Source organism: Callorhinchus milii, unplaced genomic scaffold (genome assembly GCF_018977255.1).
Source record: "Callorhinchus milii isolate IMCB2004 unplaced genomic scaffold, IMCB_Cmil_1.0 Scaffold4, whole genome shotgun sequence".
Lineage (NCBI taxonomy): Eukaryota > Metazoa > Chordata > Chondrichthyes > Chimaeriformes > Callorhinchidae > Callorhinchus > Callorhinchus milii.
The window spans coordinates 6597792-6613146 of NW_024704745.1; the positions used below are offsets into that span (position 1 = coordinate 6597792).

The window sequence follows — 15355 nt, forward strand, 5'->3', positions numbered from 1 at the left end:
TAATAATAATAAAAATAATAATAATAATCAAAATCCTTGCATTTGATATAGGAACATAGGAATATAGAAATTAGGAGCAGGAGTAGGCCATTCGGCTCCTCGAGCCTGCCCCACCATTCAATAAGATCATGGCTGATCTTTCAACCAAACTCCATCTGCCCGTCTTATCCCCATATCCTTTAATCTCTCTATCCTTTAGAAATCTATCAATCTCAGTCTTGAATATGTTCAAGGACTAAGCATCTACAGCCTTCTGGGGTAGAGAATTCCATACATTCACTTCCCTCTGAGTGAAGAAGTGTTTCCTCAACTCTGTTCAAAAAGGCTGACCCTTAATCTTAAGACTGTGACCCCTAGTTATAGATTCTCCTACCAGGGGAAACAGTCTCACACTATCTACTCTGTCAAGCTCCATAAGAATCTTATATGTTTCTATAAAATCACCCCTAATTCTTCTATATTCTGGAGAATATAGGCCTAGTTTACTCAACCTATCCTCATAGGTCAACTCCCTCATCACAGGAACTAACCCAGTGAATCTAGGCTGCACCCCCTCTAAGGCGAGTATGTCCTTTCTTAAGTAAGGAGTCCAAAACTGCACACAATATTCTAGGTGCGGTCTCACCAAGGCCTTATACAACTGCAGCAAGACTTCCCTACTCTTGTATTCTAACCCTTTTTGCAATAAACCCCAACATTGTACTAGCCTTCCAAGTTGCTTGCTGTACCTGCATACTAACCTTTTGTGACTGGTGTACAAGCACAATCAGTCCAAAAGAAGGACCCATTTATTCCTACTCTCTGTTTTCTTCCCATTAGCCACTCTTCAATCCATGCTTATATATTGCCTTTAATTCCATGGGCCCTAATCTTGTGTAGAAATCTTTTATGTGGCACCTTATCAAATGCCTTTTGAAAATCTAAATACACTACATCTACTGGTTTCCCCCTATCTAACCCACCAGTTACATCCTCAAAGAACTCTAAAAGATGTGTTGAGCATGACTTCCCTTTTGTAAAGCCATGTTGACTCTGCCTAATCATGTTATGGTCTTCTAAGTACTCCACTACGACGTCCCTAATTAAGGATTCCAGAATTTTCCCCACCACCAACGTCAGACTAACTGGTCTATAGTTCCCCATCTTCTCTCTCCCATCCTTCTTAAATAGTGGTGTTACGTTTGCGATCTTCCATTCAATGGGAACCATTCCAGAATCCAGAGAATTTTGGAAGATCAAAAATAAACCATCCACTACCTCAGCAGCCACCTCTTTTAAAATCCTAGGATGCAGGTCATCGGGTCCAGGGGATTTGTCATTTTTCAATCCCAACAGTTTCCCTAGTACTAATTCTTTACTGATGTTAATTTCCCCGAAGTTACTCACTAACAATAGCTTCTTGGTTCCCCTCTATTTTTGATAAGTTTTCAGTGTCTTCTAACATGAAGACAGAAGCAAAGTATTTGTTGAATGACTCTGCCATATCTTTATCCCCGTTATAATTCCTCTTGATATAGCTCCTTATCACATCTTCGAGATGTCTCAAATGCTTCACAGAATATACTGTAAAGTGAATTGACTGTATATTTTGTGAGTGAAACGCGGTAGCCAATTACACACAGCAATGCACCAAAATCAGTCATGATGCTATAAGGATGCTTGTAATAGGAGCATAGGGTGGGTGTTCACAAGATCACAAGGTAAATTCAGAACAAATATGAAGAAACACGACTTCAGTGAGCAAGTAATAAACTTCTGGAATAGGCTCCCTAGGGAGATAGTGGAAGCAGAACATTTTGTTTGTTTCAAGAACAAATTAGATTGATTTCTGCTAAAAAAAAATCTCAGGATATAGTGTATAGTTTGTGACATGACATGTAAAGCGACTGCCTGGATGGCGAGAGGCAATCTCGATGGACCTTGGACTTTTTTCACCTAGCAAATTCTTATCTTCTTAGATTGGTCACATGAAGAAGGCCCTTTGGTCCATCTTATCTCAGCCTTCCAGAACCCACTCTACCATCTTCCCATCACAACAGTAAACCTTTTTTTTAAAATGAGTCTGGTGTCCTGGCCTGCACCTTCAACCGCAACCCTTTCTTCCAACCTGTTCCAATCATTAATTACCCAGAGGGACTCCGGTTTAAAGTTTCATCTGAAGGATCAGCAAAGACCTCTGCTGCCTTCTTGGATTCCACAGCGGCCCCCTAATTAGTATTAATTGCAAATTTGACTATCTTACACTGGGCTGACAAATCCAGGTATTTGCTGTACATCACATAGCACCTTACAATGACTACCTCAAAGTGCTTCATGGATAACTACTATTGTATGTAGTGATTGTATTGAAATGATACTAATAATAATTGTATTTGGTTCAGCGCCTCATGTCATCGAGATGTCTCAAAGTTCTTCACAGAATACACTGTAAAATGGACTGACAACATATTTTGTAGGTGAACATGGCAAAATTTGCATAATGTCCCACAAATTAACCAAGGACGGAGTGAACAATTTTATTTGGGGTCTTGTTGGTCAGGTCACCAGGAGAAATTCCCTTCTCTTTTCCAATAGTGCCATGAGACCTTTAATAACATCCACTTGATCAGGCACATATGAGGCCTCCATTTAATGTTTCATCTGAAAGTTAGCACCTCTGACAATGCAACGCTCCCTCCAGCACTGCATTAGAGAGTCATTACATTGCATGGATTCTTAAATAGCTAATTTCCTGAAATGGGGCTTGAACCTAAAACTTTATGACTCAAAGGTGAGAAGGCTATTAATGTGAGCCAGGCTGACCAACAAATTTGTAGGCATGAGGACCTCAGACTCATGGTCCAACTCAGGTCAGAAACCATGTTCAAGTTTATTTTATGTTCAAATCTATTTTAGGTTAAACTATGCTGTCAGGAGTGTGACAGTCTTGGCACCACATTAAAAAAATCTTACAACCGATACCAGATGCAGACAAATGTAACTACTTATTTTTGCCTCGATCAATAAACTATTAACATGCTCACTTTTTTGTTGTGCATCTGTATGAGTTGTTAATGGCTGATTAATGGAGCAAAGACAGGCCACCTGAGATTACTGAGGGTGTGCTGCAGCTGGAGAAAAAGCATGTTCATAAATGAAACAACGATCTCATTAGTAAACAGGCAAGCTATTCAGTGAGAACTGAAATACACTAACTCCCTCTCACATTAGGTGGGGTTACATAAAACCCATCTTATCAATGAAATGCTGTTCTGCTAAGTCAGTTACTATCAATAGATCCGGCAAATCCTCAATCGGCAAATCTTTGGTAGTATCTAGGCAGAGTTAGTGATCACAGACTGGGAAGACATATTGTGCTGTAATTAGCATCTGTGTCCCTGGGCTCAGGAGGGAGGAAATAAATTGCCACACTTGTTTGCTATTAAATAACTAACTCCTGTTCCCTGTGCACGTATGCACTGCAGGCAGGAAGAATCAGGCTTTGGAGCAATTCTCGCACACTAAAATGGCTTGCCAACACTTCCCGTCTCACTTCACATTCAACAACATTAGTGAGGCACCTTGCATCTAAATCCTAACAGGTGGAGAACACTTGGGAAAATCCAGTGCTTTTTAGTAGGTTAACACTTCAATCCAATGGCACTACCTGAAAGGATGGTGGAACAACAACAACAAGATTTAATTTATAGAGCGCCTTTCACGTCGGGAGGACGTCCCAAGGCGCTGGACAGTTGGGTCGAGTGAGGAGAGGGAAGGGAGGGAGCGAGGAGGGGGTAGAGAGTTGAGAGGGGAGGTGAAGGCACGGTCGAAGAGAAAGGTCTTGAGACCGGCCTTGAAGGAGGAAAGGGAGGAGACGGCGAAGGCACTGGGGGATAGAGTTCCAGAGCCTAGGGGCTGAGAGGCTGAAAGCCCGGCCACCGATGGTAAGGCGGTGAGGGCGGGGGGTGTGGAGCAGACCGGAGCCAGAGGAACGGAGGGTACGGGCAGGTAAGTAGGGGGATAGTAGGTCGGAGAGGTAGGAGGGAGGGAGGCCGTGAATGGCCTTGAAGGTGAGGATGAAGATCTTGAATTCGATCCTCTGGGGGATGGGAAGCCAGTGGAGGCGAGCGAGGGTGGGAGTGATGTGGTCCCGAAGCCTGGTGCGGGACAGTACACGAGCTGCAGAGATCTGAATGACCTGCAGCTTGTGGAGGGAGGTGCCGGGAAGGCCGGCGAGGAGAGAGTTCCCATAGTCCAGCCTTGAGGGAGACATGGAGCAGGCTTGATGAATGGAGGGAACGGGCAGGTTGGTAGGGAGTCAGCAGGTCAGAGAGGTAGGAGGGGGCAAGGCCATGGATGGCCTTCAAGGTGAGGACGAGGATCTTGAACTCGATCCTCTGGGGGATGGGGAGCCAGTGGAGTCGGGCGAGGGTGGGAGTGATGGGGTCACGGAGCCTGGTGCGTGAGAGTACACGAACTGCAGAGTTTTGGATGATCTGCAGCTTGTGAAGGGAAGAGTTGGGAAGGCCAATGAGGAGGGAGTTCCCTTAATCAAGCCTTGAGGTGATGAATGCGTGGGTGAGGGTTTCAGCAACCTGAGGGGTGAGGCAGTGCCGGAGTCTGGCAATGCTGTGGAAGGGGTGGTAGGCAGTGCCAATCGTGGCGCGGGTGTGGGGGAGAAAGGACAGTTCAGGGTCAAACAAGACACCCAGGTTCCTGACTGGCTTAGTGAGGTTGAGTGTGCAGCCGTGGAGGCTGATGCTGCCAGCGCCTGAGGTGCGGAGGCTCTGGCACGAGCCAATGAGGAGGGCCTCGGTGTTGCTGACATTTAGTTGGAGAAGGTTGGCCCTCGTCCAGGACTTGATGTCAGACAGGCAGTTGGTCAGGACCTCAGTAGTTCTGGAGTTCAGGGTGAAAGCAGAGAGGTAGAGTTGGGTGTCATCCGCATACATGTGGAAATTTACCACATGTCTGCGGATGACGTCACCAAGGGGGAGCATAGAGAGGGTGAAGAAGAGGGGACCGAGGACAGAGGCCTGAGGAACACTACGCAAGACAGTGCGGGGGCTGGAGGAGACACTGTTTGTCACAACGAAGTGGAGGCTGTGTGAAAGGTAGGACCTGAACCAGTCAAGGACAGAACCTTGAAGGTTGAGGTGGGAGAAGAGGCGGTGGAGGAGGATTGAGTGGTCCATGGTGTCAAAGGCGGCGGAGAGGTCGAGGAGGAGGAGGAGGCAGAGGGAGCCTTGGTCACACATGGTCAGGATGTCGTTTGTTACCTTGACCAGAGCAGTTTCGATTGGAGGGGTTCAAGGAGGGAGTGAGAGAAGAGGAAAGAGCAAAGCTGGGAAGCAACGGCTCTCTCAAGGACCTTGGATAGGAAAGGGAGATTTGAGATGGGCCGGTAGCTAGATAGTTGTGATGGGTCGAGGGAAGGTATTTTCAAGGTGGGGGTGATAGTGGCTGTTTTGACGGGGGAAGGAACAGTGCCAGATGACATGGAGAGGTTAATGATGTCGGCGAGTAGTGGGACAAGGAGGTGGTGCTGGGATTTAAGGAGAGGGGAAGGGATGGGGTCGAGGGAGCAGGTGGTGGACTTCATGGAGGTTACCGTGTTGAAGACAGAGGAGGGGGTGACAGGTTCAAAGATGTGGAAGGAGGGATGGGTAATTGTGTGGGGTGAGGTTAGAGAGGGCTTGGAAGTTGGGAAAGCAGTGGCAGCTGTGTAGATTCCCTCGATTTTGGACTCGAGTAAGTCCAGCATTTTCTCGCAGTGAGAGTCGGAGGAAAGTATCTGCGAGGCATGTCGGGGAGGGCGGAGGAGCCGGTTAGTGGTGGAGAACAGGAGCCTGGGATTGCCTTTCACCTCCAGGATTATCCTGGAATAGAAGGACTTAAAACTTCATTTAAGAAGTTACTGAACTTTTTCTAACTTTATTGAATGTCTCAACGCAAGAAAGTACTACCACAAAATGGATTATTAAACAGAGAGCTTGTCGTCTATCTCAGCATTTAAAAAGCAGCACTTATCCATCATTTATATTCCAAGTGTTCTCCATAGCCAAAGAGCTGTGCATAATTAATGTGTGTAAAGGGAGAGTGCTCTCTCTGCACTGTGAAGAGTTTTTTTTAAATGAACCACAGAAAGCTGGTGATGTTTGAAGCAGGCAAAGTGGCCAGGACAAAATAATGAAAGAGAAAACCATTAATATAAAGCTAGTTCAAAGTTTTGCTTTTAATTAAATTAGTTATCTGGTTTCAATGACACTTCAGACGATTAATATACTTTCTACTACGCAGATTAACACCATTTGCCAAATTGGTGGAGTTTGGTTATTCGTTGTGAATTTTAATACTCGCACTTGAGGCGTTCACTGGGAATCAAAACCTTTTGAATGTTTGCTGTGTGGAAAGTCAATGGGAAAGAGTACAAAAAGGGCAAATGTGGTCTCAAGTTTGTTTATTTTACCTGAATGGTCAAAACAATGGTCAAATAAACAAACCTGAGCAATAAACATCACCAAATGTATATGTTGAGGTATCTTAGTCTTCAGAGACATTTAAATGTGTGTTGAGACCAAGACCTTTAAGCATTTTGAAATTAAGCATTGTTAATCATCTGTCATAATTAAGAATGAATGAGTCCCAAATGAGCTCAAATGATTTGTATCTTTTTGACCTGTGATTAGAAAATAAACAAGAGAGTGAAGTCAACCAGTTGAAGAGGAGGATGCATCCTCTGTAGAAAAAATCTGCCGAACGGAGAGCAGATGACATGAAGTTTGAATGTGGTTTGTCATCAGCGGTCAGACCAGTTACATTGAAGTCATGCACTTGGATTAGAATCTGAACCCACTGTGTCAGCCATACTGCAAATCAAATCACAAGATCATAGGAGAGTTGAGTGAAGAAGACCTTTCTGCCCATTTGATTTCATCCTTTTTGAATTCCAATCCTAACCACTTTCCAATTCCAGCATCAAGCATTAGTTCATTTTCAAACGATAATAGCTCGTCACTCTCACCCTGGAGATCAATCTTGTTCTCTGCACTGTCTGTCACGGCCTAGGCATCCATCCGCCTTACGTCGCCAGAAGAGTGAGCAGGAATCCAGGTGGGGATTTGGAGTTAACAGTGGAGCTCGCTTCCTGGCTCTGAATTGCTGTCCTCACATAAACAGGCATTGCACACATACATCAATGTCAGTTTGTCTAGCTCAAAAAGATTATGCTTAGATAACAATTCTTGCATTTGATATAGAGCCTATATGTCACAAAGTATTTCACAGGGAATATCTGTCAAGTGTTAGGCCTGTATATTTGTAAGTAAGTGTGGCACCAATCTGTGCACAACAATATCACAGGACAGTCAGGAAGTGAATGTTCAATTTATCTTCAGGACACGAGGAGAAACTCCCTTCTCTTTTCAAATATTGCCATGAGAGGAGGTGTTAGTCCAATGTCCCACCAACATCTGAATAGCTGGTCAGACCTTGGTTTAATATCACATCCCTTAGACAGTATTGCAATGCTCCCCCGGCACTGCACTTAAGTGTCAGCCTAAATTATGAGCTCAAAACCCTACAGACACATTGTAGCACAGATTCACTTCTGTATAAATCAACAAAAAAGGCTTTGTAATAATGCAACAAAACCTTAGTCAGTATTGTTAAGCACCAGAATTCATTCTGAACATCTCCTTCTCTACCAAGGCTAATTAATGTTCTTTTGATGTAAAATTACGTGTGAAATCCATTTAATGAATTTTTTGAATTGTAGAACATGAAAAATAAATATACTTGTGCTGGTGTTAACTGATCGCCAGACTGCACTGTAGACAAACTGTTACAGCCACTTAAGAGTTGCGTGCAGCAATGAGATTTTCACTGTTGGTGAAGTACTTTAATGATCCTATTTAAATGATCCAAAATCTGCAAGTCCAGGGTGGAATGTGAAATGATTTTCAAGGAGATGATGTGTGTACTATCACAGACAGATCAGAAGCAGGCAGAGAGCGAGAGAGCTATTTGCTTCAAAGATGCAATGAGAAACTGAACGGATCGCATTAATCCTGTTGGATTGCTTACACAAGGGCACATTTGGGAAAGTTACAAGTCAGGTGGGCAAAACAGGCTGCACCATCAGAGGAATATTAGCAATAATTTAGTATGACTGAATAAGTGTGAAAATAGCAGGTTATGCAAATTACAAGGAATGTGACATAAGGGAGCAATAATGTGCTACAGGCCAAATCACTGGGACTCAATCACCACTGTTCCCATGTTCAAAGGCAAGATTGGCCGAGTGCCAGAGGACACAGAGTGCAATAGGCGGAGACCAAACCTTAAACCACTCACACCACAATTATCAATGTATTTAGGAAGCTGAGTTTGGATAGAAATGTATGGAATGCAACTATTTCTCCAGACACATCGTAATTAAGCTCATCGCAGAGCCTCTCTATCTGTGCCAACTCAACAATGCTGTAGCTATAGTTTCATTTACAAACTGTCCTGCATATGCTGCAATGCTGAATTTGCACAGATATAGCAGTTAATGCATGCTCTGTGATACTTATCACATCATCAAGACATCTCAGAGCTCTTCACAGGATACCCTTTACAGTAAACCCTGGGAAGTGCTTTGAGCTGTCTTGATGCTGTGATAAGGCGCTGTATCAAATGTAAGGATTACATTTATTTAAAAGAACTGGTTACATCAGTGGATCTGCAGTAGAGATCTCACTTCTGCAGACAATAAATCCATCTCAGAAATACACTCAAAACTGCCAAGGAGGAATTAGGGCTGAAAATTCCAAAAGTAGTCATGGCTGTCTAATGTTTGGAGAACAGAAAGCAGCAATCACAATTCCCAACATTCAGTGCTTACACAGATCCATGGATACCAAAATCAGATGGCTTCAAACAGTGACTTCTGAGGTAATATAGGTGCATCCGCCTGGCAGTTCATGTAACACTCCAAAACTGACAACAGGTATCTCTTGAGGATACCTAACCCATTAGCAACGAGCTCAGAGCACGAGCATTGACTCAGCTCCATCAGGAATAATGACAGATTTAGAAAGCAGCCATCTGCACCTAGTCTGTCAATTGATGTGTGGGCACAAATGTGGGAGCATGCCATACAACGTTTAACATTTGCCACACAACTTCATTTAACTTTTGGGAATCCTTGTGTCCTTTTGGCTTTCAAGCCTCAAGTCTGAAAGCTTGAAGTGGCACAAAGACAAATATTCTCAAAGTCATCCCTCTAACTCCATGCAGAAACATGTTCACAATTTGCTGTGCAAGAGTCACAAGGAGGCCTGACATGAGAACAAATGCAGAATCATGCTGTAACACTGGGGCTACTGAGTACATGTTTCCTCCCTTGATGAAGAAAACTTCCACTTACACTAGTGTTTGGCTGGCATCCAAACACTGCTCTTGTTGCACAGTACAGTTGTATTGAATTTAAATGCGTCAACACAACTTTAATCTTAATTCCAATTCAAGTTCCAAAATAACTTTGGATATATCTGCAAGAAAAGTTCATCACAACAATAGAACAAATTTTGACTTTCAGCGAAAAGTGTTGCCATTGAAATTTCGCTGAAAATAGACTATTGTTGCACTGAATTTCCGCCTCGGAATTGATGTGCCTTTATTTATTCTCTGTTAAGTATTTTCTATCATCTCTAACTCAGATTTTAGAATTGCTTTATTTCCTCCATATCAGGATTTGCACGCTTCGCCATTATTACCACAGTCAATTGACTTGTTCAGGTATTGATAAGTGGACCAAGCACATTACTGAAGGCGCCTTCTCATTGACTGTTAGTTGTGCAATGGACTGCAGTGGTGCCACAATAAACCTGCCAGACGGGCAGAGCTTTGGATGTAAACTGGATGGAGTTAAAATTTCATCAGCAACAAATACACTACCAAGATTAACATCAATATAGCTAGCCTTACTGCCCAATGTGCTATTTAAATTCCACAGGTTTGAAATTCCACCTAGTTTTAGCCTGTAAAACACATTTTAAGCTAAATCTACATAGAATTGTAGAGAAAAATTAGTTTTGTTTGAATTTGGAAACATTTTCTGCAACTTTTAGAAAAGTAACAACATCCAAATTATGCCTTAATTCATTTTTCATAACTGTCATACAATTTAAGATAGGCTAAGACCAGGTGAAATGTTGGGTCTCAAATATTTCTCGAACAACAGCCTGACACAAAGGCTCGTTTTCCTCTCCTAGATGATGATAATTACTGAGACATGTTGGCAGCGCTTGCAACAGTACCATGCGTAAGGACATCAAATGTATTTAAAAATAGCTTATGTGCTGCTATACATCATTACTGCTCTTGGGGATTCACACCATATGTCACTGTTTTCTTTTAAATGCCCTGCCACAAAAGAAAATTGTAAAGGCAACCAAGGGTTATAAACAATGTAATAATGGGTTATTATGTCCTTGTAGCTTTACAATTGATGGATCTCCACTGCAAAACCTGTTGACGCACATAGATTTTCTGAGGAAAAAACAGGGTGCATGTATACCTTTCACGTGTTCACCTTCAGCCACTTTGAGGTGAAACTTTTGAACTGGAGACATTCACCTGTTGAGAATCATGGTTGTGCATTTTTCAGTTCAACAGCAATCACCAACACCACTGATCGTCCCAAAGCTAAAAGGGAACATGCCATTTAAAAAAAAACTGCACGCCCCGTTTCCTGATTTCTTTAGCAATAGTTCAAGGTCAGGATTCAAAATGTGGGCTTTCTCCTATGTGATTCTGATACTTATCAGCGCACTGTCAAGTATAAATTCCTGCACCATCAATGTAAACCATTCCATCCCAAACCATCAGAGCATCAGAAAATCCTCCTCAACATAACCAAAACTGGTTGGGTTACAATTGGTACTCGTACTCCGGAACGCTACCCTGTGTGAAGGGCGCTAAGTTGTTGTTCGTCAATTCATGGTTCTCGAGCAGTCATAAGACAGAGGTTTTTTCTATCAATCAAGCTTACAATTGCCCACAAAGACCATGTAGGAGCCACCTTTGCAGAATTCCCCTTCTCCTCCAAACTCTCACCAAGTAAAGGTCTTGAATATGTTCAACAACAACAAAATTGCATTTGTATAGTGCCTTTCACGTCGTGAGGACGTTCTAAGGCACTGGACAGACAAGTTTCGGACCCGAGCTGGGGGTTGGGGTCGGGGCGAGTGGAGGGCAGAGGTGGAAGCAGGGAGTTCGAAAGCATAATCTAAGAGTATGGTCTTGAAGGAGGCAAGGGAGGGGACGAGGCGGAGGGATTGCGAGATGGAATTCCAGAGGGTGGAGGCAGAGTGGCAGAAGGCCCACCCGCTAATAATGGGGCAAGCGAGATGGGGGACTTGAAGGAGTCCGGAGCCGGCTGAGCGGAGGGAGCGGGTAGGATGGTAGGGGTTTAGGAGGTCGCAGAGGTAGGGGGGAGCAAGACCATGGAGGGCTTTGAAGGTGCGGACCAGGATCTTGAACTGTATCCTCTGTATGCTGTCAGTGCCTGAGGTGAGGAGGCACTGACGGGAGCCAATCAGGAGTGTCTCGGTCTTGTTGACATTCAACTGAAGAAAATTAGCTCTCATCCAGGAATTGATGTCCGACAGACATTCTGTCAGGACAGCAGTGATCCTGGAGTCAAGGGTGGAGGCAGAGAGGTAGAGATGGGTGTCATCCGCATACATCTGGAAGTTGACCCTATGTCTGCGGATGATGTCACCAAGAGGGAACATATAGATGTTGAAAAGGAGGGGATCAAGGACAGAGCAATGAGGAATGTCACATGAGACGGTGCGGGGGCTAGAGGAGAAGCCGTTTGAGGAGATGAAGTGGAGGCAGTGTGAGAGGTACGATCTAAACCAGTCAAGGACAGAGCGGTGAAGATTGAGGTGAAAGAAGAGGCAGTGGATGAGGATAGAGTGGTCAACGGTGTCGAAGGCAGCAGAGAGGTCAAGGAGGACGAGGAGGCAGAGGGAGCCCTGGTCGCAGATGGACAGAATGTCAGTTGTCACTTTGACCAGGTCTGTTTCTGTGCTGTGGGCAGCACTGAAACCCGATTGGAGGGATTCGTGAAGGGAGTGGTGGGAGAGGAAGGAGCAAAGCTAGGGAGCAACAACTCATTCCAGCATCTTGGAAAGGCAAGGGAGATTGGAGATGGAGTGGTAGTTTGGGAGTAGAGATGGGTCCAGGGAGGGTTTTTTAAGGATAGGGCTGATAATGGCAAATTTTAATGGGGCGAGAACACTACCAGAAGACAGGGAGAGGTTTATGATGTCAGTGAGTAAAGGGGCAAGGAGGTGGAGCTGGGAGGAAAGGAGGGGGGGGTAGGGATGTGGTTGAGGGAGCAGGTGGTCAGTTTCATGCAGGTCATAGTGGTGATGAGAGAGGAGGGGGAGACAGGTTCGAAGGTGTAGAGGGAAGGATGGGTAGGCGCCGGGGTGGGAGGTGGAGATGCAGAAGGGCTAGCAGATGCAGTGGCAGAGGCAGCTGAGCAGATTCCCTCGACTTTGGATTTGAGGAGGTCCAGCATCGCTTCGCAGTTGGCATTTGAGGTGAGGATGGACGAGACATGAAAGTGTGGGTGGAGGAGTTGGATCGTAATGGGGAAGAGGAGCCTGGGTTGTCCTTAGCCTTCAAGATTTTCTTGGAGTAGAATGACGATTTGTCGGAGGGGAGGGTGGAGCGGTAGGATTTGATATGGTCCAGCCAGATCTGCCGATGAACCATTAAGTTTCATTTAAGCCAGGTGCGCTCAGCGGCACGCACCTGTGCTTTAAGAGAGCGGAGGTGGCTGGTGTACCATGGTGACGTGAACAGGAGACAGTTCGAGTAGAGAGGGGCGCAAGGGAATCGAAAGTGGAGGAGAGAAAGCTGTGGAGAAGAGTGACTGAGGATGATAGGTATGTATATAAAATTGCATGACGTGAAAACTGGTCATCAGCCCAACTAATCTGTGCCGGTGTTTATACGTCACGCAAGCTCCGATTCCCCTCTTCTTTATCCCTCTGTTCCCTTCTCTCTCGTCTATGCATACATTCCTCTTAAATATGTTGGTTTTTTTTGCACAACAACAGATTCCGGCAATGAGTTCCACATTGCACATATGTAACTTTTCCTCCTACATTTATACAACCCAGGCCAGTTACCCACCTTCTTATGTCCCACTGTTTGAAAATCACATTCAATGCTGTACATTTATCCTTTTTTTAAAACTTTCTGGCCATAGAGCACCTAAATTGATAGCTGAGAATCAATTTCATACACTTTAAGAAATAATCCATTTAATCTCAAATCTTGTTTGGGGCTGGTTAATTTAAATGCATATCCTCTAGAGTTATGTGCCGACTTCTAAATTCATCTACTTTTATTGCCTTCACCAGTTTTCCTTTGCATTCTAAAAATCTGAATCAAATATCCTCTAAATCTTTTTTTCCAGTGAAAACAAATTCATTCAGGCCAGAAAATCATTTATCTCATTCTTCTTGAAGCTCTTCACCAAAGCATTTATGTTCTTTGGAAGATTGGGTGCCCAGAACTGCATTCAATGCTCAATTTGTGGTCTCATCAATAATCCATACAGGATTTAAACTACTCAGAATTAACAATTTGCATTTATATCGTGCCCTTCATATAGGATAACATTGCAAAGCACTTCATAGTTTTAGATGCTGAACAAAGGAGGAGGGGCAGATGATCATAGTCACAGTCAAAGAGATAGGATGTTAGGCAGGATTTAAAGACAAATACAGAGGGTGGGTCCAGACAGAGAGGTACACAAAGGGAGTTTCAAAGAGAAGGAACGTAGCTGAATGCTTGGTCACCAATGAATGCACATTCAGCCCCAAGCTTGCTAAGCGGAGGGGTAAGCAGAAGAACGGGACATGTGATGATCCCAGAGATAGAGAGGTGCTAAGGCGTGAAGCATTTTATAGTTGATAACAATAAATAATAATAATCGTTACATTTGATATAGTGCCTTTCATATCAGGAGGATGTCTCAAATCGTTTAACAAGATTTACTGTCAAGTGCAGTTACTATGCATTTTGCAAGCGAAGGTGACAGCCAATTTGTGCACAGCAATGTCCTATATAAAATGAATGATTCATTTTAGTTGGAGAGGACCTTGAAGTCAATCTATTGGGAGCAAAGTGAGGACTGGGAGATGGCTTTGTTGGAGCTGAGGATGCGGATAAAGGAATTTTGAATGAGCTGGCGCTCATGGATGGTGGAACAAGAGTTGAGTTGGGGAGGGAAGCAAAGGCATGAATAAAGGGTTCTCGAGACATTCTGTGTGAAACGAGGCAAAATTAAATATAGAATTTGATTCACTGGGTCTTATATACAGGTTTCGAAGAGGATTGCTTAATTTGTGGAGTCCTGTAGCTCAGTGGTTAGAGCGCTCGCCTTGCAAGCGAGATACCTGGGTTCAATTCCAGGCAGGGCGAAACCGTGGGCAAGTTTCCTTACTCCACACTCCTAATAATAATCCCTCCAAAACAAAACAATAATAAATTGGTATTTTCAATCCACGACTGTTTGTGTGGGACACTGCTGTGCGCAATTGGCTGCCGCGTTTCGCCCACAAATATACAGTCAATTTGCTTTACAGCATATTCTGTGAAGCACTTTGAGACGTTTAAAAGACGTGAAAATCGCTATATAAATGCAAGGATTATTATTATAAGAAAATGGAAAACAAGTCACTCCAACTCATAGGAACTAGGCTCTAATGCAATCTGCTTTTGGAGCTATGGGACATCCCTCCAGTTACCAGAAGTCTCCATTTAGGTCTAAATTTAAGTCAGTGCTCAGTGACAAACTGACAAGTTTACACTGTAGCAGTCAGACACTTTGAACGTAAAGCGAGAATTACAACCACTTTAACTGATGGATAACCCATCATTGTGCCCATGCTTCTGGTTTCCGTTCCAATTTACACAAATAGACAAGTTATGTTCAGACTGAGATTTGGCCTAGCCTGTCATATTAAATCCACCTGAAGTTTCTAAAACCCTTGGTCAATAAAAGTTGCTTTAAAAAGAAAAAAAAAGCAAATGTAATTTCTATCACTAAAATAAAGCTCTTGAATTAACCAGCTTTGGTTCAAAGTGTGAAATAATTACAGACAATTACAGCTTTGATTAAAAAGTTGGCTCATCTCGTTTACAGAAATGATGTAGGGATGAATTTAATATTCACCTTCAATATTTTAACACACCATGTAATGATTCTAAATGTGGTATAATTGCTAGAATGAGATGTAATGAGAAAAAAGCACAAGCATCTTGTAACAGTTATCTGAACATCAAAATTAGATTGTCCATA

The 15355-nt window shown here is 43.6% G+C and overlaps 1 protein-coding gene across 3 annotated transcripts in view; it reads right to left on the minus strand.

The window, feature by feature from the left end:
• cadm2b (cell adhesion molecule 2b) overlaps positions 1–15355 on the minus strand; it is a 509630-nt gene that overhangs the window by 363270 nt on the left and 131005 nt on the right. The gene's annotated exons all lie outside the window — the stretch shown is intronic.